The sequence below is a fragment of the Mytilus californianus genome, unplaced genomic scaffold, assembly GCF_021869535.1.
Source record: "Mytilus californianus isolate M0D057914Y unplaced genomic scaffold, xbMytCali1.0.p SCAF_17, whole genome shotgun sequence".
NCBI classification, from domain to species: Eukaryota; Metazoa; Mollusca; class Bivalvia; order Mytilida; family Mytilidae; genus Mytilus; species Mytilus californianus.
The window spans coordinates 5,534,089-5,557,735 of NW_026262659.1; the positions used below are offsets into that span (position 1 = coordinate 5,534,089).

General features: G+C 33.8%; 1 protein-coding gene and 1 long non-coding RNA gene across 5 annotated transcripts in view; both read right to left on the reverse strand.

Annotated features, from left to right (window-relative positions):
* LOC127726286 (sodium- and chloride-dependent glycine transporter 1-like) overlaps window positions 1-23,647 on the reverse strand; it is a 98,945-nt gene that overhangs the window by 25,899 nt on the left and 49,399 nt on the right. The gene's annotated exons all lie outside the window — the stretch shown is intronic.
* Window positions 6,497-10,929, reverse strand: LOC127726300 (uncharacterized). Of its 2 annotated transcripts, none has more exons than XR_007993484.1 (3): window positions 10,781-10,929; window positions 7,413-7,509; window positions 6,497-6,636 (listed from the first exon to the last, which is right to left on the reverse strand). It is a non-coding gene; the product is annotated as an uncharacterized LOC127726300 (long non-coding RNA). The 2 variants fall into 2 exon arrangements; XR_007993485.1 differs by lacking the exon at window positions 10,781-10,929 and adding an exon at window positions 10,664-10,705.

Consider the following 23,647-nt stretch of genomic DNA (forward strand, 5'->3'; position numbering starts at 1 on the left):
AAGTAAATCATTACAATCTGTGTACTTAGAACATAAATTTATCAAAACATCTACGGTAATGTGATCTTTTTTCACTTTCGGTCTGTGTGGTTGTCGTTTTGCAGCTTCCATTATGCGCCCACTTGATCCCGTAAACGGCAGATTGCACTACACTTTTAGACGAGCCTTTATCCAGTAAATGAGTTAAGTATAACGCAACGTGAATTGGAGAAGCGGGAATAGATTTTCCTCCTTCTTTAGATATAAACTGTTCCCAACGTTTAAAAGAATAAAAATATTTACTATTGGTGTTGCTGCTATGTGAATGTAACAAAAATTCTTCCATTTTTCCGGCAAGTTGAGTGAATATTTCTAAATTGCTCCACACTGTGAAATCTCTTTCTGAATGGTACATTTTAACCCGATTCCTAAAAAACAAATAAAACAATAAATATTTAAAATCTAATTTTAAGTGCCAACAAAGTGAAATTTGTATCTGTCTTTCCGAATAATCCGTTCCTCCCTCTTCCTCTCATAACTACACTCGATGACAACAATATGCTGTCTCTTACAAAACTCGCAAATTTTTGCGATCCTTCAATACCAACGTTTAAAATTGGCCAAAAAGGAGCTGACCTCCACTAAGGAACAATTAGTGTACCGATAGATTTTTCTTGTTTCATTTTTTGAATACATTTGAAAACAAGTGACGGTGGTGGTACAATCCAATTCATTTCGCTTTTCCAATCTTGATCAAAAGCATTAATACTTGAAGTATTAGGGCACCAGTGCTTAGAGTTGTTTACAGCTTCTAACTCTCTCCATGTGGAGCTTTTCAAACTTTCTACAGAGTTCCAACTACCCATAACTTCAGTGTCACTGATACTTACAGCATACCCTCCGAAACCTATACCGGAGGCATCACTGTAAACAATGCAAGAGTACTGTTCCACTATACTCAAATCTCTGCCATTCAGTATGGCTACGTTTTCCTTCCAGAAAACGATTTCATCTAATGCTATGCTATTCAAAAACACAGGAGCGTTCCAACTTGCTCTATACAATAAGCAATCGTACATACTCCTTGTACGCAACCGTACTACAGGGCCCATTGCCCCTTGCATAGAAATAATCTGTCCAATAATGGACGCCAAAAACCTGGCTGTTACTTTTATTTCACATTTTCCCAACCTGTGAGTAATCACATTCAACGTATCTTTCAACTTATTCAATCTAGTTTCTGAAACATAAACCTTACCATTTTTCATGTCCCACACCAAACCTAGCCCAGTAACTGACTGACTTGGTTCCCAATTACACTTTTCTTCGGCTATTAAAAAACCAGCCGATCTTAAAGCATAACGCACAGTTAAGCTACAGAAATTAGCCTTACTAATTTCACTTGCCCCACCTATGCCATCATCAAGATACATTATAATCTGTAATCCTTGATCTTTTAAATATTTTACAATGCATCTAACAACCTTAGTAAATATGTATCCTGCTGTACTTATACCAAAAGGCAATACGTTAAAAACGTTGTTTTTGGTTACTTTTTCATGTTCATGAAACCTACTGAAACCTAAGTACGTTTTGTGATCTACGAATATTTCAATATGATGATATGCTGAGCGAAGATCGTATGTAAATAGATAGTCCCCCTTTTCGAACATATGACTAGCTTCAACGGCATCTTCATATTTGAACCTAAATTTGTGTAAGTGGGGGTTAATATGCCTACAGTCAAGAACTAGTCTGAGTTTTCCTTTATTCCTCGCAACTGTGAGAGGATTGACTACTTTAGGTAACTCGGGTACTTGAGATTTACAACCCCGACTAATTAACTTAGTGATCTCGGATTCAACAAACTCTGACTTATCAAGTGCTGACTTATTGTTCCTTAAAATACAGCTTTCAGGTTCTGTATAAAACGGAATTTTGTAACCATCTCTAATAATACTTAGAATATAGTCGTTTGCATTTATACTTTGCCAATAAGTGTAAGCGTTGCGTAACCTATCTACAGGCGAATCGTTAGAGTTCACCTTTGTAACTTTACTTTTAAATGTGTTATCAAGCTTGACGAATTGTGAATGCGTCTCATTTGAAATTGTGCTTTTGTCAAAACTATCAAAGTTGTCTACAGTTTTATCAAAACTATTTACATGTTTACTTATCTTGTCATTCTTGTTTCTTTGCATTGCTGCACAAAAAGCACCAGTTTGATGGTCTACCCTCCAGTGTTCGGAAATACCACATTCATAACATTTCCCTGGGCGTTGAACTGGAACATTATTTCTAGGTGCGTTGGAATTAAATCTCGACGATTGAGAGGTACTGTAAGGGGTTGATCTATGCTGTTTACTTTGTTTCTCGTTCTTAATTTTCCGTGCAGCTTTGTTTTCGGCTCTGATGATTCGTTTTTCGTCTTCAGAGTCGTCGGCCAGACTATGAGTTTCATATTCTGTCACTGTTTTCCAGCCATTTTTGGATTGGTCTGCCAATTTAACTAATTTTAGTCTATGACGTAAAATATCCAAACCTTCACTTATACTTTGTGCTGCCTTTTGGTTCTGTTCGGTTTGCTCCGGGTCTTCCTTCAGAAAACATCTAGCTTTCTTCATCTTGTTGGCAACTTTGGAGTTTACTTTAAATTGTTCTTCATTCCCCTTTCTCTTGAAAACGTAATTGTCCGAATTCATCTCTTCAATCTTGGCAAGTTGTGTTTCTGATAATTGTCGTTGATTTTCGTTCGTCGACTTTTGGAAAGCGTCAAAACTGCTTTTAATAATCCTGTCCATATGTTGAACGATATCATTCTGTGCGGTTGACACAGCTTCTTGCACACGTTGTTTTATCAAGGAATCTAGCTGTACCGGCTCCGACATTTTAACTGTACGATGTCTACGGCTAGAATGACCACCTAGACAATTTTTTCACGAACCCGCGAAAAACAAATTAGCATAACAAAACGTTAGGTCACCTGACCTATCAAATCATACATCATTGACCCATACAAAATATGATAGAAACTTTAAGACAGTATTTTTCCGCTATACTGCGAAACGCTGAAAAATATATTTATCTTCTATTCGTGATAGATTAAGTGTTTAAACTTCGATCACTGTATATGTAACGGTCTACCTGTAGAGTTCACCTAATTACGACACACTTGGTTTGTTATTATATTTTCTAGTCGTATTTATAAACCTCGGTTTCTGATTGGTTGATAGGGACACACACCCCAATTATATTTTGAGTTAGAATGGGTTTCAAAATGGAGAATTTGACGTTTGAAAATATTATTTGATTTTGAACTTGAAATGCCTTTAGTTTGTCTTCAGTTAAATACTGTTAGTAACTGTGATTGTGCAACTAAAGGATTGTTCGATTATGATAGTTCATTTTGGAAAAGATCAAGTAATTTAGATGGTAAGTCATATTTTTCATTATTTGAGTTGGTGAGAATGGTGTTTGTTGTGAATATGGAATTTATTTGCCAACTAGTAAGTATACCCTATCCTGATATAAATAAGGGTTTGAATGAGAGTGATATGAATCTGTGCATACATCATTTATGAATCTGCAGTATAAAAGTGTAAAAGAAGATTTTAGTTTAATATTTGAAATGACCTTGACCTTTTGTCATGGTTGATGATTATAACTATTTTTAGATTTGATAATACGTATCAGTACAGTGTTAATTCTAGACTTGCAAATGTAACCTTAATTGTTATTAGATTGTTATTAAAGTGTATTAAATACTAGAATAGAAATATAATTATTGTAATTGTATTTACATCTCAATTGAGTATATTTATTGTATTATATTGTGACAGTTGTGGTTTTGCCATCGATATAGTTTTAGTATCAAATATGAATTTAACTAAGTTTCTAGGCTCAAAGTTAACCAATTTTTTTCAGAATTCTTACCTGTGTTTATTTTTATCTCCTTTCGTTAATTATAAGGGTTTTAGGTCCATATTGGTTCAAAGTCTTTTAAGTTTTCATTCATGTTATTCTCAGCTGATTTTACCGTCAAACCGAAAGTTGGATTTAGCTCGTGCAGAAGCGCGAACTTTTAGTAACTTAATTTTCTTGGTCTATTGATAACTATTTCAGTCAATTAGAGCATGCTATGTAAAAATTATTCGTAGTCTTTCTGGTAGATAGTTATTGTTATATCCTAAAAGCTTGGTATTTTACGAAGTAAAACATGTGAACTGTAAAGGGTTCATTTAAGTTTAAAAGGTCATACGTTTTCTACTATATAAGTCCGTATATTTCTTATATTCGTTGGTACATGTCTGAAGGGGACAGGTATGTTATCCGAGGGAATTGTGTTCAATTCTAGTTTTTGAAACCGTTTTCTTAGTTAAGTACCAGAGAGGATTGTTTCAATCCATTATATTGGTATTCAAACTTGCGCAATTTTGTAGTTTATAGCCTCCTTTTTGTTAGATAAATTTAATTAGGACATTTTTATAGATACTCCCGGTAGGTCAACTGTCACACGACTCCTGGTTTCAAGTTAGATAAATAAAATAAATAAGTACAATTTGTTTGATATTAGATGCTGATTAAATTTTGTACTTTGTTATAATAAAAGTTGTACTTTAAAATCTTTGTTTTCAAAGCCTATACAAGCATCTGAGAGATACGAACCAGGACGGGTACTCCACTACACGGTCCAGGACTAGTCCCTACCGAACCCCACGGTGTACTGGGACCTGCTCCTGTTACAATATCATTATTGTTTGCAGAACCCATTGTTTGTGCAGAACTGAGTCTATGATAGATGGTTGATTACAACATTTCTATACATCTAGTGTGTCACACTATCATAGACTCAGTTTTGCACAAACAATGGGTTCTGCAAACAATAATGATATAATACAATAAATATACTCAATTGGGATGTAAATACAATTTTTTTTTTATTTCAAAGTGTAATTGTTGCTAATTTTAAACTCCTTTTTATCCCCCCCCCCCCCCTAAATGTATTTGCCAATCACGGCGCCCAGAATGAGCAGAAAAAATTACGATTAATTGTTAAACATCATATACAAGTAGATTTAATATGTAAAACAATTTATGACATGGTGAGTTTTGATTTAATATCTAATCATCGCGGAAACACGCCGACAATTAACATAACATGCATAGTTTCTGTGCATTATTCCACATTTACAATACACCAATCTCCGTTTATTTTTTTCTTATGAAAGAGTTTCACCGCTTTACATGAGGCCAATCGGTACTTGATGTGACGCAGTAATATAAGCATTGTGACATAGGAAGTTTACGGAAAAAGCACGAATTCGAATGTCGTCGAAATACATGTATCACAGGCAATTTTAAAGATGGATCATCAAATATGGGTGTCATTCATTAATAATGGAGTACAGAGTTGTATGCAATGCACACAACCTTCCCAGCAGGCACAACAACGTTGATTCAACATTGAATAAACGTCAGATTTCAACGTTGAATCAATGTTGAAAAGTAGTGTTGGATTGAAAATTGATATGACGTTGAAAACATAACGTTGATTCAACGTCAGCTTTCAACGTTGAAAATTGGTTGAATTTTGGTCTAAATTTGGTCAGTGTATGTTGAAAAAAAGTCGATTGCTGGTTGAATTGTGGTTAGTGTATGTTGAAATCAGGTCGAATGTTGGTTGAACTGTAGTAAGTGTACGTTGAAATCAGGTCGAGTGCTGGTTGAACTGTGGTCAGTGTATGTTGAAATCAGGTCGAAAGCTGGTTGAACTGTGGTTAGTGTATGCTGAAAACATGTCGAATGTTGGTTGAATTGTGGTCAATGTATGATGAAATCAGGTCGAAAGCTGGTTGAACTGTGGTCAGTGTATGTTGAAAATAGGTAGGATTTGGGTCCAGGTAGACTGTTTTAGGGTTAATTTAAGTTGAAACTAGAAATGTGGTCAATGTGGTCAATGTTGAGAATAGGATGTTGAACATTGGTTAAATTGAGGTTTGATAACAGCTGAAATCATTACCCCTTATTATATCCATCAATACCATTTTATGTGTAATAAAACTATCGCAAAACTATATGTACTAAGTGGGAGTAGTCATGCGTCGGTGGTTGGTGTACATGTAGTCTGTTGCAGAATTCAATACTTATGTCATTGAAATTTCTGAATATTTCCCTTTTAAATTTCTCTACATTTCATGATCAAGTGGAAAATAAGTCATTCTCTTTGTTTCGGTAATACTGGTAAGGAGACCACTCATTTCTGAATCTGATGTTTATTATTCAAGACTTGACAAGAAGAACAGGCACAACTTATTAACCTTACCAGGCATAGATAATCGGAAACTTTATTGTAATGTCAGTTGGCATACATTTTTGTAACCTTATATTTCTTTATAGACAGGATCTTGTTGTGCTTATAACTATTCTGTTAATACACAAAACATGTTTGTGACATAAAACAGTAATTATATAACAAGTTGCTCACATATGCATCTTACAATTTTAAACAAACACAAACTGAACAATTAATTTTATTTAAAAGTTTAGTCCTTCTGCTAGACACATTCCCAGATATAACAGGGGCATATTTTAGGTATCTTGCACAGTAGTTCCATATTGTGGTCTCTGTTGCACACTAGTCACTTGTAACTACAGCATCTGCAACAGAAAAAAACATATTGTGCTATCTTTATCATAACTTCGTAAATATCATTATGCAGCTCTAATAAAGAATACTACTGTTATATGTGAACAAACTAGATATCATTGAGATTGGAGCCATCTCTGTGGGCCCCACTGTGAATAATGTGCATTACATTTTTTTTATCTTTATCATAGGACATGGTGTTGTCAACTGAAACCAAAGTTTTTGACCTTGAACTTTGGCCTAGGAAGTTGTACATAAATTATGACACACCATCTGGTGTTGGTTTATATACATGTCAAGTATAAACTTTGAAATCATAACGGTTCTCAAGATATAGAGCGGACACGATCTTTACCATAGGACATGGGGTTGTCAACTGAAACCAAAGTTTTTGACCTTGACCTTTGACATAGGAAGCTGCACATACATTATGACACCCACTCTGTTGTTTGTTGATATACATGTCAAGTATAAACTTTGAAATCATAACGGTTCTCTAGATATAGAGAGGACACAATGTGTTACGGACGGACAGACGGACAGACAGACTGGTCACTATAGGGCGTCCGCCATTTGGCGGGGCCCTAATAATCTCTGTGCAATGCTATTGTTATTTCTTTGAATATCTATTAAGAGCGACCATGTGTTTTTTTTAACTTGAGTTCAGACATGAGAAAATAAAAATATTTCTAAAAAAAAATAACAAAGATTTTAGAGACAAAGTGACAAAATCCCACACAATTTGTAATATGGAAAAAACAATGATATATATTATTTCAATACTCACCTCTTATCATTTCAAACTAGCTTGAATCACCGAAGGCATGTTTATTCTTTATACCCGGTAATATGTAATTTCCGACACGGGTTTATTTGTAAGACATCTACAAAAAAAAAAAAAAATTAAGTGCAGCATTTCTAAATTGTCAACTCCCTCTTTAACTTGAAGATAAAAAGTTTCATATGTGTGAAACGCTTACAAAAATTTGACTTCCAAAACCTTTCATAAATTGTTTGAAAAACTTATGGTTCAATTATTTTTATTGTAGCATGACGTTAAATTTGTCCTCCATAATCCAACGAGATTCTGGAATCAGTAGCGGATCCAGAAATTTTCATAAGGGGGTCCACTGACTGCTTAAGGGGGCCGCTCCAGTCATGTTTCATTGATTCCTTATATAATCAACCATTCTTCCCTCAAAAGGGGTGCCCGGCACCGTCCCCAGCTCTGCCTCTGAGAATCAAGGGCTTTAATTATAACTAATTTTAATCCTAAATTATAGTTTGACGACCTCACAATAAGCTAATGGGGTTTCAGTTTTATTTATCTTGACCGTCACTTATCTTGAGAAACATTAATGCACCACAGGCAACAAGATCTTGACAGTCACTTATCTTGAGAATCAATAATGCATCACAAGCACCGAGATCTTGACAGTCACTCATCTTGAGAAACAATAATGCACCACAAGCACCGAGATCTTGACAGTCACTCATCTTGAGAAACAATAATGGATCACAAGCACCGAGATCTTGACAGTCACTCATCTTGAGAAACAAAAATGCACCACAAGCACCGAGATCTTGACAGTCACTCATCTTGAGATACAAAAATGCACCACAAGCACCAAGATCTTGACAGTCACTCATCTTACGAAACAATAATGCACCACAAGCACCGAGATCTTGACAGTCACTCCTCTTAAGATACAAGAATGTCCCTATATATACTTTTTTTTAGTGTTTCGGCAGATATATAAAGCTTTGGATGGTCATCTTAAGGTAGATGGGGTGTCTAAATTATAATCCATAGAATTTTTTAATAATTTGCCAAAATGTAGTTTATATCAAGCTTTTTAAAAAAAAATGATAAAAAGAATGGGTCACGGGGCTTATTTTCACGCTACGGGTTGTTCAAAATTAACAGATTTTGTATGGATTATGCATGGAAAACCCAATTTTCTGCCATAAAACGAAAACTACACCATAGAATTTTGAGATAAAATATGAGAAGATAGCTTTAATAGTATGCTTTCAGATAAGAAAAAGAAAAAATGGGGTCACCAGACCCGTTGTCTTGCTACATAATAAAATAGGTAAATTCCTAACACATTCTATTGTAAAAGTACCTTTATCTGAATTATCTGCCCTTACATTTGAGTTGCCTCCCCTTATGTGGCAAAGTTGGAAAAAATTGAATCAAACAAAAGTTTTCTGTTTTTTGTAAAATACAACCATAAATATGATAAAACATGTCATTTTCTATATTGAAATGAAAATTCTTACTCATGAATTACCTACTACTCTCAAAATTTGCACATTCTATTAAAGATCTAGACCGATTGTTTTCAGGTATTACAAAATCCAAGATGGAGGAAGACACCTTATCTACCTTAAGATGCTTTACTTTAATATAATTCACAATAAATATTATTCCCGTATAATTAACTATATTAATATATATGTCTTTTTACATCTAAATTCTTCATCAATAGATACTTTCGGCATGGTTGCTAAACGCAAGAAGTAGTTCAACTTTGAACCTGTGTTTACATTTTTCTTCAAACTTCAATAAATTCCAGTCTTTTGTGTTACGTCTTATTTAAGTTTACGTTAACATGCATATGGATTAAGGGCATACGATACAGTTACAGGGGAAGTAATGACGTTGCTAACGTAAATTGTTATTTTCACGACGTCAAACTGCGACTTATCGGGAAAAGATGCAGTTTTCGACTGTTTGTTATCATTCAAACTGATTTATCTTGAAAACGAGTTCATTGACCCCTCTTTTTTAAAATGACATTTGGTTTGATGTTGTATGAAGATTATGTGTACCAATTTTCATGAAAAAGTCAATAATGCAATTTCTTTAAATTTGATAAATATACAGCAAAAAATGACGGTTTTTTTCTACATTCATGAACATTTGATAAATATGAGTTATTAGTAAAAATAAAATGCACAAATTTATAGGACATTTATATAAAACAGAATTTACAAATAATTTTACAAAAAACAGCTTGTGTTTATCTTTTAAAACAAAAAAGTTATGAATTTCTGTCGAAAGGAAAAATACGTCCACAAATCCGAATTTTGAGCAAATATCTGAAATTTCGATCTCAATTTACTCAAAAAGTAGCACATAAAGGTATATTTTTTATTACATATTTGATTAAATCAGGTAAAAAATAGCCTATATGCAAATTTTCATTAACATTTCATTATGGGATCAAAACTGTATCGTATGCCCTTAAGTTTACATATTGAAACAAAAGGAATATTTTCTATTTCCTTGATTTTTTTGCGCTGTAATAGTTCAATACGGTCAACTGAAAGAACATCTATTTCGACGTTATCATATAAACCACTTTGAAATTAGTTAGATCATTGTGTATTAATTTGTTATGTTCACACATGTTTCTTATCTGCTGTACTGCTTCATTAATAAATCCTCGGAATACATGCTGTGAGTGACATCTATTAATTCTGAACCAGAGAAAAGAATTTGTTTGTTTTAAATGTGTTGCAAGGTCAAGAATGCCATGTGTTGTAAATCTTTGACTTTTAATTATATCAACATATAAAACATGTAAAAGAACATATGTGAATTTCAATAATTGATTATCATTATTTGCCAGACGAATAAATTCTTCAATTTCATCCGATGTTCCATGATATATTTTGACTCCACCCTCCCAATATCTGCAATTAAAGAATTCTTTGCCATACGCTTTTGTTTTTAATTACCTAATCATTGTTCATAAACACACTTCCCCTTTTTCAAGTCTTTACATAATAAGTTGCCTCACTCAATAAATGTACAAATATATCTTAAGGTCAACATTGATGTTCCCAGAGACCTAAACAATATGTGTGCATCTTATCTGCTGGAATATGACAACTACGTGTATAATTATAAATTATTTCTGATCTGCTTAAATCACTATACTCATATAATTACAGCTACACTATTGTATACATTAAATTATCATATAACTATTATCAAATCAAACAATAAATGAAAATTATACTTACTTTGCACTGCTGAGAGCAACTGTTAACTTTATGTGGTAATCACAGCTACACTATTGTATACATTAAATTATCATATAACTATTATCAAATCAAACAATAAATGAAAATTATACTTACTTTGCACTGCTGAGAGCAACTGTTAACTTTATGTGGTAATCAAATTGGCGCAAATAAATTCGAAATGTCGGCCTCATACGCATGCGCCAATCAGAAAAAGATATCCGTTTCGAGTAATTATAATATTTTATTGCAATTTAAAGATTAATTTATATATGCAACAGTAATAATTTAATTTATTCAAAAACATCAGTAAACCAATATAAATAAAAAGTGATTATTTTAGCTGAAAGGACTATACAAAGTTGGTTCAATCTCATCTTGAATGATACTTTGGTCGACACTTAAAGTCATCAACCTTAACTAAACCTTTTATCAACGTTATATTTTCAACCAATTAAAGCATTGAAAGCATCAACTCAAATTTAATGTTGATTCAACGTTGAAAGTTCAACGTTGATATTTCTAACCACAGATCAACGTTGATTCAACAACGTGATTTAAACGTTGATAGGATTGACGTTGATACAACGTTGATTTTACGTTGATCAACGCTACAACCAAATTTCAACATATTTTCAACGTTGGTTCAACGTTGTGTGCCTGCTGGGTTATTATTATTATTTTTATTTTTATTAATAATCATCCAGTCACTTCCTTTTTAATTTATTTTATAGCCGTTTTGTAATTTTATTTATTTATTATTATTTTTTTTTAAATTCAAGTAAGAATATTTGAAAATGTGTTGATAGTTAGGCAAATGATATATATATTGTAAATTTATAGACGAGCTGTATTGTTTACTAACAATCAAATTTTGCATCAGCAATTTGCTTCATATTATCATTACACATGTATGATATTTGCCACTGGACATTAAGCAAGCAATAATCAATCATACTATGTATATCTTTATTATCTGTATTTGGCAATCGGCAATGACTGTCAGCAGGATTTCAGTCATCCGCTGTTCGACCTGCTAGTCGTATGCGTTTTGTTAAAATATCCGTTTTTACTTTTTTGGTCTTTTGGAAAATGTTGTTTGTGTTGTATTTAGACCCCTCTACCAAGAAATATGTTTTGCATGCACACGAATAAAAATTGCGGTTTTTATCCAACGCAATCATAGGTTTGAACGTTGTTTTCAATTTAGACTTGTTTATTATCTTTATATATATCGAAAAGCTAGTCCTCGGTTCTTGTACATATTGTAGTTCTTGAGTGTTCAGAAATTATATAAAATTTTATTCTTTACATTGTGATCTTAAATTCTGGTTATCTTTTAGGAGCCATGTCTGCGCAGCTCAGGCGGTCGGCCAGGAAGAGGGAAAATATGCCAATAGTGGCTGCAGCTTCAGCAAGAAAAAAGGTTAACCAGAGATTACCCGCTACTACGTCAGTACCTGCACCACAGTTTCCTACAGTTGACACAGCAATTATACCAGCTACCAGTTCTGCTGGGATATACCCAATGTTGTATTCACAGACAGGAGCTGACTTATATACAAATACGTTTCCAGTCACTTCAATGAGCACAGCTGATACTTTTTTATACTCTAAAGCACCAATCCAAAGAGTGTTTAAAATAGTAACCAGTCAATATGTTTCACAACATTCATTAGGTAATGGTACCTCAAACTTTACAATGCCATTTAGTACACTTGATCACCCTATTCAGATACTAGTAACCAGCATGCACACTGCTATAACTTTTTATGTTTCTCGAAGTATTATAGAAAAAGTTGTGAAAAGTAAATTTATGGATTTAGGCATATTGTTGACAAACAATACTCAGCAGGCTACACAACAGCTTGTTTTTATAGGGGGTGAATTTATTGTACAAGCTGAAAATATACAAAACAAAATTGGGTCTATTGACCAATGGACATCTGCATTTATCGTTTTCTTTAGTGTATATTGTACTGCGCATTTAAATAGATTAAAAGAATTACTTAAATACATGTCGGTTGTACGTTTGGGTGCAAAGAGAAACCCTAATAGTTTAAGTTGGAAGTTGTACGATGAGCAGTTTAGGTTAGGCAAAGCGCTGGATCCAGCAAGTTCATGGGCTATATATATGGCTGATAGTTGTGGCACACATAATTTGGTAGTAGTTTCTTCCGGTTATATGGCATTTTCTTCTAATAGAAATCTGAATAGCAGGTTGAAGTGCTATGCTTTCAATTATAATGGCAAATGTATCAATTCTTTTTGTCAATATAGTCATGCATAAATACAGTGTCATGGTGGTCATTTAAACCAATATAGTAATTTGCCTCCACAAATAAGACCAAATTTTAGGGTCGGGCAACCATATGTGAACTCGAGGTTTTCAAAACCAGGATAAATGTCTTCTCAAAATTTTGTATTCAGGCAACAGCAACATACAAGACCTAGAGCTCTTGGCACATCTATGGGAACTAGGGCATACCCCAATACGAATTAAAAGGTTGAAAGAGTTACTGCAAAATTATCCCAACAGGAAGGCAGCTGAAGAATTGTATAGAGGATTTTCTCTTGGCTTTCGTTTACAATATACAGGACCTAGAGAACCTCTCAAAAAATTTGCTTTCTGCAAAGCACTTTAAATAGGAAACTTTGAACAAATAAAAAACAGAAATAGAGTTGGGTAGGATTGTAGGCCCTTTTTCAAAATTGCCAATTTCGAATTTACGTATTTCACCAATTGGTCTAGTTCCAAAATCAAATTAGGGATGGTGGTTGATAACTCATTTATCTCACCCAGATCATAATAGTGTAAATTCTTATATTGATCCCGCACTTTGCAAAGTTAGTTCTTCCACCTTAGACAGTATACTTGATAAGATTTATTAATTGGGTAGTAAAGTTTTCCTTGCCAAATTGGACGTGAAATCGGCTTTCCGTTTACTAATTGTAAATCCTGCTGATTTTGATTTAATGGGCATTAAATTTAACGGTTATTACTTTGTCAGCTATGGGTTGTTCGCTTTAGTATAAACTCTTCAATACCTTTGCAACTTTTCTTCGGCGGGTTGTTGAAACGAAGTCAGGTTTAAATTCAATTGATCATTATTTAGATGACTTTATTTTTATGGGGACTGAAAACACAAATGATTGTTTAGTGTTGATGGATACATTTGCGAATGTTTATAATGAGTTAGGTGTTCCCATTGCAGAAAATAAAACAATGGGTCCAACTACCGTTTTACCCTTTTTAAGGTTTATTATTGACACCAAACTCATGACGATTTTGATTCCACCAGAAAAGTTAGAAAAGCTGAAATTGCTACTTGAACCATTATTGTTTAGGAAAAAAATGTACACTTAAAGAGTTGAAATCTGTGAAAGGGTTACTGTCATTTTGTTTAAAAGCCATTTCATCATCTCGTGCTTTCATTCATAGATTTTATGATTTGATGGGGTATGCAAGGAAGCCGTTTCATAAAATAAGATCGAATACAGAGGTCAAGTCAGATATAGCTTTGTGGTTGCAGATCCTTGAAAATTTTAACAGCCAGTGTTTCTTTCCAGACAAGATTTGGATATCTAATGAAATTATGCAACTATTCACCGATAGCTCTGGCAACCCTAATTTGGGCTGTGGGGCATTTTTCCAGGGGCCATGGGTACAATTTAGTTAGTTTGAAACATGGAAAGAATTATAAATTATGAGGAATCTGTCATGTTTGGAGTTGGTTCCAGTGGTGCTTGCCATGTATTTATGGGCAGAAAATCTACAAAAACAAAAAGATCCATTTTAATATTGACAATATTGCATTGGTTAGTATTGTTAACAAAAGGTTGTCAAAAGATGAACAAATAAGGAAACTGAATCGTCCATTTGTGTTACTGACAATGATGAATAATGTACAGTTTAAAGCTGTGCATATTGAAGGGTCGAAAAATACGGTAGCTGATACCATCTCTCGATTTCAGATGTTACGCTTCAGAGCTCTGAATCCAACAGCCAGAAGTACCCCAGCAGGGATATCAGAAGATTTCTTGACATTAATTTCAAACATTTAATTGGGTCCCTTATAGAAAGTCCAGTTGCCCCAAGTACCTTTACGACCTATCAGTGAGGTGTATTGGCCTTTAATGAGTTCAGACAATTGTTTGGATTATAAATGTATGGCCCATACCATTGTATGAATTATGCAATTTTATGGCATATTCATTTTAAGCAAATTACCCTCATTCCTCTATTAAGTGTTATTTAGCAGGGATAAGTTTTTTCAGTAGAATGAATGATTTTGAAGATTTTACTAAAAAACATTTATTATTAAAAAAAAAGTTGGAGGGAATTAAACGGTCAAGGCAAAAAATTAACAATGCAACATTGCCCATTATCAAAGAATTGTTACTATAAATAGTTGAAATCTTGCCCTTTTTTTGTTACTCTAATTATAATTAAGTTTAGCTGTTCAAGGCTGCCTTAGCATTAGCCTAACACGGTCTTTTGAGAATAGGGGAATTAGCAGTAAGTAATGGCAAGTCGGCTCATATTATCTCTATACCTGATGTGTCATGGTCATCTTGCGGAGTCTTGAAAATTCGCGTACCTTTTTCAAAAACAGACCAGTTGGGTACATGTGCCTTAATTACATTGCAATCACAACCAAATTTAGAGGCCTGCCCATGCAAGTTGATACAGTCTTTTCTCTTGGATAGACCTCCTTCACCAGGAGCACTTTTTATGTCACTTCAATGGCGCAGCAGTAACTCGTTATCAATTCATAACAGTATTGAAAAAATCATCGGAAAGACTTGGGGTAAATTACAAACACTATAGTTCTGATTCATTTCGCATTGATTATGCTACTAGCTTGTCACTTGGAGGTGTGCCAGATGCCATAATCATGCAACTAGGGCGTTGGAAATCCAATGCTTACAAAACTTGCATCAGATCATAAAGCTTTTTATATTGTTTACAGTTTTAGTTTTAAATCGTATATAATATTTGTTAAATGTAAAAAAAATAAATTGTATAGGTAAACCTGCAAAGATATGGATTATGGGGTCTTCATTAGTGAAGAATGCCTTTATTGGGACTAACCTGTGTCTCGACAGATTGAATGCAGAAATTTGGTGGCAAGGAAAATCTGGCATGGTTACAAGTCAGCTTAGAAGACACCTTAGAATAATGTTAAGATATGAATAATCCCCAAAATGTCTAGTCATACATGCAGGTGCTAATAATTTAGGAAATATAAAAACTAAGGATTTAAGAAAGAATTTGATACAAGTTATGACCTTGATTTCAAAGGACTTACCTGAACAACAAATAGTGTAGTCACAAATGTTGCCTCGTTTAAAATGGAGATATTCTAGTGATATTAAGGCAATGGAAAAATTAAGATACAAGGTAAATAATGCAGTCGTGAATTATATATTAGAATCAAGTGGTTATTATATACGCTACCCAGACATTTCCAGAACTGAAAACATGTTTAAGTCGGGTGGGGTGTATTTGTCAGTTAGAGGAAATAATATTTTTTCAAATACAATTCAAGATGGTATTGATTTTTTCATGCTTAAAACCATTGGTCATGTATTTTCCTCTACTGAAATATAAGTATGAAATATGTTTTTGTCTCTTTAATATAAAAACAATATTGTAAACAAAGACAAAACTTATATGATTCATCTAGTTATGTAAATGTATATAACAGTATTTTACTTGTTTTTTAGTTAGCAACTGTACTTATAGTTAACTTGAAGTTTGCTTTAATTATTAGTGAATGTATTTGGCTCACAGCTTGGCAGCGAACCTCCACTTTATGGCGGTTGACAGTGAAACATATGTTCCGGTTCACTGTCAATCTGGCAGAATTTGCTGCATCAGAAAACATTTTGTTTTATGAATAGGATCATTTACTACAGATGTACAATGTAAGGGTTTCGATCCATCAATTGTGTTCCCAATGTGATTTTCAAATTGTTTTAATCGTATCTTCAGGTACCATTATGTGTGGTAGTAATTTATATAGATAATTCAGCTGATCTGTAATATTCCATCTTCATGCCTTATATATCATGTACTGTGTTACGACGCTAGATAAAAACTTATAAGGAAAGGTAACACCCGGCCACCGAAAGCTTGATTTTTGTCGAGCCTAGGTGGTCGAGTGGTCTAGCGCGTCAGGCATAATCCAAGGCGATTTGGTGCCACGATATCTCTGAAGCATGAGTTCGAATTCCGGCCAGGGAAGAACAAAAAATTTGCTTCTGCAAATTTACTGATCTAACATTGTTGGGCTTTTATTTAGACGAATTATGTATACAGAATGTGTTTTCAGCCTTGTATCACCATCACTGGTGATCAGATGGATAAGATCTGTCGTAGAGTTGTCACTGGTTCAGACGTACTTATAATATAATTATTTCTGTGACTACATCCTACATTAATTTGTAAGATCCTCTACGATAGATAATTCAGCTGATCTGTAATATTCCATCTTCATGCCTTATATATTATGTACTGTGATACGACGCTAGATGAAAACTGACGAGGAAAGGTAACACCCGGCCACCGAAAGCTTTATTTTTGTCGAGCCTAGGTGGTCGAGTGGTCTAGAGCGTCGGGCATAGTGCAAAGCGATTTGGTGCCACGATATCTCAGTAGCATGAGTTCGAATCCCGGCCAGGGAAGAACAAAAAATTTGCTTCCGCAAATTTACAGATCTAACATTGTTGGGCTGTTTTTTAAACAAATTATGTATACAGAATGTGTTTTCAGCATTGTGTCACTAACACTGGTGATCCGATGGATAAAATCTGTCGTAGAGTTGTCACTGGTTTTGAAGTAATTATATATATATATATATATCTATCTTTTGGAAAATGTTGTTTGTGTTGTATTTAGACCCCTCTAACAAGAAATTTGTTTTGTAGCACACGTATAAAAATTGCTGCTTTTATTCAACGCAATCATAGGCTTGAACGTTGTTTTCAATTTAGACTTGTTTATACTTTTTCGTGTACCGCAAACAAAGGTGCAAAGATTTTTTGTACACCATATCCGGATTTCGACAATTAATGTCTCTCCAGTGATGTTAGGAATCGAAACGGTTATTGGAAGGCCACATAATTTACCTCAATTTAGGATAGACTCTTGAATTTTGAAGAGTCAAAATAGGCTGAACGGATCATATAAACCCGAAGGCAAATATAATACAAGTCCAAACGAAAAAATTTAAACAAGTCTAAATTAAAAACAACGTTCAAACCTATGGTTGCGTTGGATAAAAACTGCAATTTATTTACTTGTGCATGCAAAACAAATTTCTTGGAAGAGTGGTCTAAATACAACACAAACAACATTTTCCAAAAGACCAAAAAACTGAAAAAGTATATTTTAACAAAACGCATTTGACTAGCAGGTCAAACAACGGATGTTCCTAAACCCTGCTCACTGCCATGGAGATTGCCAAATAAACAGATCACCAGACGTAAAAATGGATCTTAATTTATTAATTAAATACCAAGCAGAAAACAATTAACTTGCGGAAAAGATGGTATACCGCAAACATGAGGTGCAAAAATTTGTACACCATATCCAGATGTCGACAATAAATGTCTCTTCGGTGATGTTAGGAATCGAAACGGTATTTGGGAGGCCATATAATTTACCTCAATTTGGGATTGACTCTTGAATTTTGAAGAGTCAAAATAGGCTGAATGGATCATATAAACCCGAAGGCAAATATAATACAGCCCAAACGAAAAAATATAAACAAGTCTAAATTGAAAACAACGTTCAAACCTATGATTGCGTTGGATAAAAACCAAATTTTTATACGTGTGCATGCAAAACAAATTTCTTGGTGGTCTAAATACAGCACAAACAACATTTTTCAAAAGACCAAAAAAGTGAAAAAGTATATTTTAACAAAACGCATTTGACTAGCAGGTCGAACAACGGATGTTTTTAAACCCTGCTGACTGCCATGGCGGTTGCCAAATAAACAGATCATTAGATGTAAAAATGGATCTTAATTAATTAATTAAATACCAAACAGAAAACAATAAACTTGCGGAAAAGATGGTATACCGCAAACATGAGGTGCAAAACTTCGACACCATATCCGGATTTCGACAATAAATGTCTCTTCAGTGATGTTAGGAATCGAAACGGTATTTGGAAGGCCATATAATTTACCTCAATTTGGGATTGACTCTTGAATTGTGAAGATATATATATATATATATGACAGTACGGTTGTCATTATCAGCGATCTGCGGGTAACCTCATTTTTCAGTTAGCACCATTTACGGTGTTATGTTTAATTATATATCACTGACAGTTCGGTTGCCAGCAATCTACGGTAACAATATATATTGAATCAGTATATACAATATGTATAAATTTCGAGAATAATTATATTAAAGGCTCTGGCCAAATACTCCCAATTTGTTGTTTGGTCTTAATAAGCATCTGGGATAAAGTGCACAATTGTCAGATATAAATTTTATTGCACACGTGTATCATCTTTATTTTAGTAGTTTGTGGTTAGTATCATTAACAAAATTCCAAACTAGAGAGAATATTTACCTTAAAGTATAATGTATACCGATATAGTTTTTTTACATCAATAAAAGAGATAAAAAGTAGTTAAGAGTTATTCCAAATATATGCGGAATTTTATGTTTACATCGTAACGGCTCTGCAACTGAATATTGAGGCTATCTCCATTTGTTTCGCATCTCTACTGATCTATATATTATTATTATGTTTTTTATTCATTGAAGTCAATTCTTATCAGATACTAATTGCAGTAATAAGAATGCTATATGTTCCATTAGTAAAACAAAATATTCAACTCTAGAATGCAAAACATTATAATTAGAAAAGATGAATGGCGATTTTACCTAACTTTTATGTTACAGATTTAGGGGATATCAGTACCATCTAATGTTTGGTTGGAAGATAATAAGTGTCTTTTTTATAAAAAAAATATATTTAAATCATTTATGAAGAATAGAGATATCCGATCCATTTGTGGTCTGAAAGTTAGTGTAACTGTAACTTGTCAATAATCTGTTACAAAATATTAGAATCGATGGACTGATTACCGGCGCCATGCGAATCTACATTAGAATCGGTGGACTGATTACCCGCGCCATGCGAATCTACAATAGAATCGGTGGACTGATTACCCGCGCCATGCGAATCTACATTAGAATCGGTAGACTGATTACCCGCGCCATGCGAATCTATATTCAGTCAATCTGTCGCATTCGGGAACAAGAAACAATCGCGGCAAAAGAAGACGTAGGTACTCTTTGTGAATTGGTAAAGGTTGAGAGGTCAATGATAGTTGTCAAAGTCCATAGAGTTGCATGTTTTAGTTCGTTTCTTGACAATGAGTGGTTATTTTCTATCAAACCCCATACATTAAGATATCATCTCAATCATAGGTAAAGAAAAGAAAAACAATTATAGTACTGAACCTATATCTTGTTTCTGTTTAAACATGTTTAATACTAACGGTTCTTCTAACCAAAAGCATAGATGGCCTTAACCAGATTAAACCTTTTTTGGTAACATTTGGATTTCATTGCTGTTCAACTATCTTAGTTTATTTGGCTTTCCAACTGTTGAGGTATATGAAGACAAATATGGGTTGTGCGTCTAAATCATAAGCCAGGTATCTTTAAAGAATTTTGTCATGTGGGTAGGAAATATTGAATCAGCTAATAAAATTGAGTTTGTTTGATATTAATCTAAGTTGAATGAGTTTTTGTAAGCTCAATATACTAGCTAGCTAATGACTTTTTGGGATCGCCAATTGTGGTTTGGAATCTGAATCTGATTTGAACAGAAGAAAACGTTTCTTCTTGGCTTTATTACGAAGTATGCTTTACTACCGTAGTAAAGTTTTAGATTTTAATGAACATGTTCTAAATATAACTGGTATTTTTCAGTCAGGGATTTCGCTACAACAAATAATTTAAAATCTTAACAATTTGTTTTCAGAGACATGTTTGAACTTTTGTCTCTGCCTCCAGAAACCTTATTACAAGCGGGATATCCATCTTACTTTTATGGTCATGATGTTTATAGAGGCCGTAAATATGGATACGATCCGTGTAAACTAATTGATCTTTAGAATAAACTAATTATCAAAGGTTATTAATTTAATACTGCGGTAAGATCTTTGAATATTGTCGTTTTCCAAACTATCATTGATTTTGTTTTTAATGAATTGAAACATAACTAGATATGTATTGCTGTAGATAAAGGGACACTTAGGCCGTGTTCACATTGAGCTAAACTCGGTGTGGTGTAATTGTACGCAACACTTAAACTAAACTCTATTACGTTCAGATTAATAAAAATCAAAGTTTACAAGTAGTTTAAAACAGGTTTTGACTAGTCGATAGTCAATGTATGACTTTTGCGTGTTAAGTATACATACCTTGACCTATAATGGTTTACTTTTATAAATTGTAACTTGGATGGAGAGTTGTCTCATTGGCACTCATACCACATCTTCCTATATCTATAAAACTAGATATTATGTCATTGCTTTTATTATGAATATTAATGGATGTTACATATATTGAATACAAAATGTGAATTAAATTATTAACTAGTTACTCATATGACAAAAAACTCAAAAGTTGCTCAGTTTAAAACATGGTTAAATTTGATAACCTTAGTGAACCGTTTGATTTTCAGCGGGAGGGGGAATTTTTGCTGATATTCATTTAACACGTGTAGATAACTTGTCTGTTTTTTTAGCGCGAGAATTATTTTCACTTTTGTATACAACTATTTTTTGTAATTTTTGTACACAGCTATTTCTTTCAATTTTCTGTACACAACTATTTCTTGCAAATTCCTGCATTTTGTAGGACAAAATATTCATTTTCATCATGTCTTGGACAGGCTTATTTTTTACAGTTAGTACTAGTCCAGACTATTCATTTCCAAAATTACCTAATGGGTGACTAAGGAATAGAAATATGGTCACTTAGGTCTTCTTCCGATCGGGCGTTAATTAATCCTTGTCAAAGTGGGGCATCCGTTTGACTGTGCAGGATGTACAAAATTAATACTCAGCCACGTCCGGTCATAATGGGGACATTAAATCCAATGCATCGTGTAGAAAGAGTGCCACGCTCTCTACACGTTAGGAACCGTTTCAACAACTCTTTGAGAGGTCCATGGGTGACATGTTGCTGGGCAAAATTGTTTTCTCGTTTGAAATGTTTCACATTTCTCATGCCCGGACCTTGTATAGCTTACTATATGATATGGGATTAGCTCATTGTTGACGGCCGTACGATAACCTCCAGTGCGGAATGTAGTGGTTTAGTTCCATGATCTTTTGTCTTTGGTGAAGGTTTGTCTCATTGGCAATCATACAACATCTTTTTATAATCTAAATATATTTGCGAAATGAAGAGATATCATCCATGACCCTTTTTATGAAGGAGAAATGGGAAACATTTCGACTGTCAGTGGATAATTAGGGCATCTCGGAAATGGGTCATAAATTATACCTCGTAACAAGCATCTTACATACACCTCACGAAGTTGTTGCAAGGTTTCCCTGTTGTGAAGAGATTGTTGCACTCTCTCCAAACGAGGCATCAATCCCCATTCCGATCGTACGTGGTTGCATATTCAGACAGAATGCTCAGCCACACGAACGCTAAACAACTTAATCAATGGTTTTACTGCCCGACTGGAGTGGTACGATGCCAAACAACTTAGGCAATGGTTCTACTGCCCGACTGGAGAGGTACGATGGATGACCATATATCTATATCGAAGTCAAACATTGGGGTGAATCTGAATAGAAACTTATTACTAGCTGAATTATTACAAGCTTCGTTGCAACATTCTGCAACCTTATTACGCAGTGAGATGAACAAATTAGTATATCATAACGTGTGATAGTGAATCAAATAAATTTAATATCCGAATGAGTAAGTGAAAGATTTTACTCACTGCCCTTTATTAGGGTGACCAATTGTAGTGTGGAATCTGAATATGGCTACAAAGTGAGTTATATCAATCTGACACTTTATAACATACTTAGTTGGTATTTTCAACACATTCCATTAGATCATTGCATTACTGCAACGAATTCTTCTTGATATGACTTTTTGCTATTTATGGAAAAAAAAATCGTTATGGATATTGAAATATAATTACAAAAAAAAAATAAAAAAATACAATTGCCGCACCAAACATAAACGCTGAATTAATTAAAGAAAAACCTGTCTTGATATTAGCCATTTAAATTTCTCTGTGTAACAGACAACGTTTAACGTTAATAAAAGTTTAATTTTTAAATATTTTTCAGATTGATTCCAGAACTCAAGCGGATTAACATGTTTTGAGTTTCAAACTTTGGTTAACAAGCATGGTTTTACACTAGTAACATTTGGGACCCTTTATAGCTTGCTGTTCGGTGTGAGCCAAGGCTCCGTGTTGAAGACCGTACTTTGACCTATAATGGTTTACTTTTATAAATTTTGACTTGGATGGAGAGTTGTCTCATTGGCACTCATACCACATCTTCTTATATCTATAGACATGGATAAGCATATATATTAAATGTGAATTAACACACAATATTATAAAATATAAAAAAAAAACTTGCCTTCTAATAACTGAAACAGGACGGTAGGATGGTATGAAAATATTAATGGTTTATGTTTATAAACTGTTCATGCGTGTAGCGTCAAAAATTCGTAACAGATCACTAGTCAACTTAATGTATGAAAGTTTATAGAGTATAAAATATAAATGGGAGAATATTACGCTGAAACGGGTTTTGTAATGTAATTTGTCATATTGGCTCTATTGATCATTTAGTAAAAGGCACAAGGTTTGTCCCACCGACTTCCATTGGTGATATAAATATCCAATTATTAAGGTGAAGTATGCAATTTATAAATATGTATACTTTTAGTTATCTTGGTGTA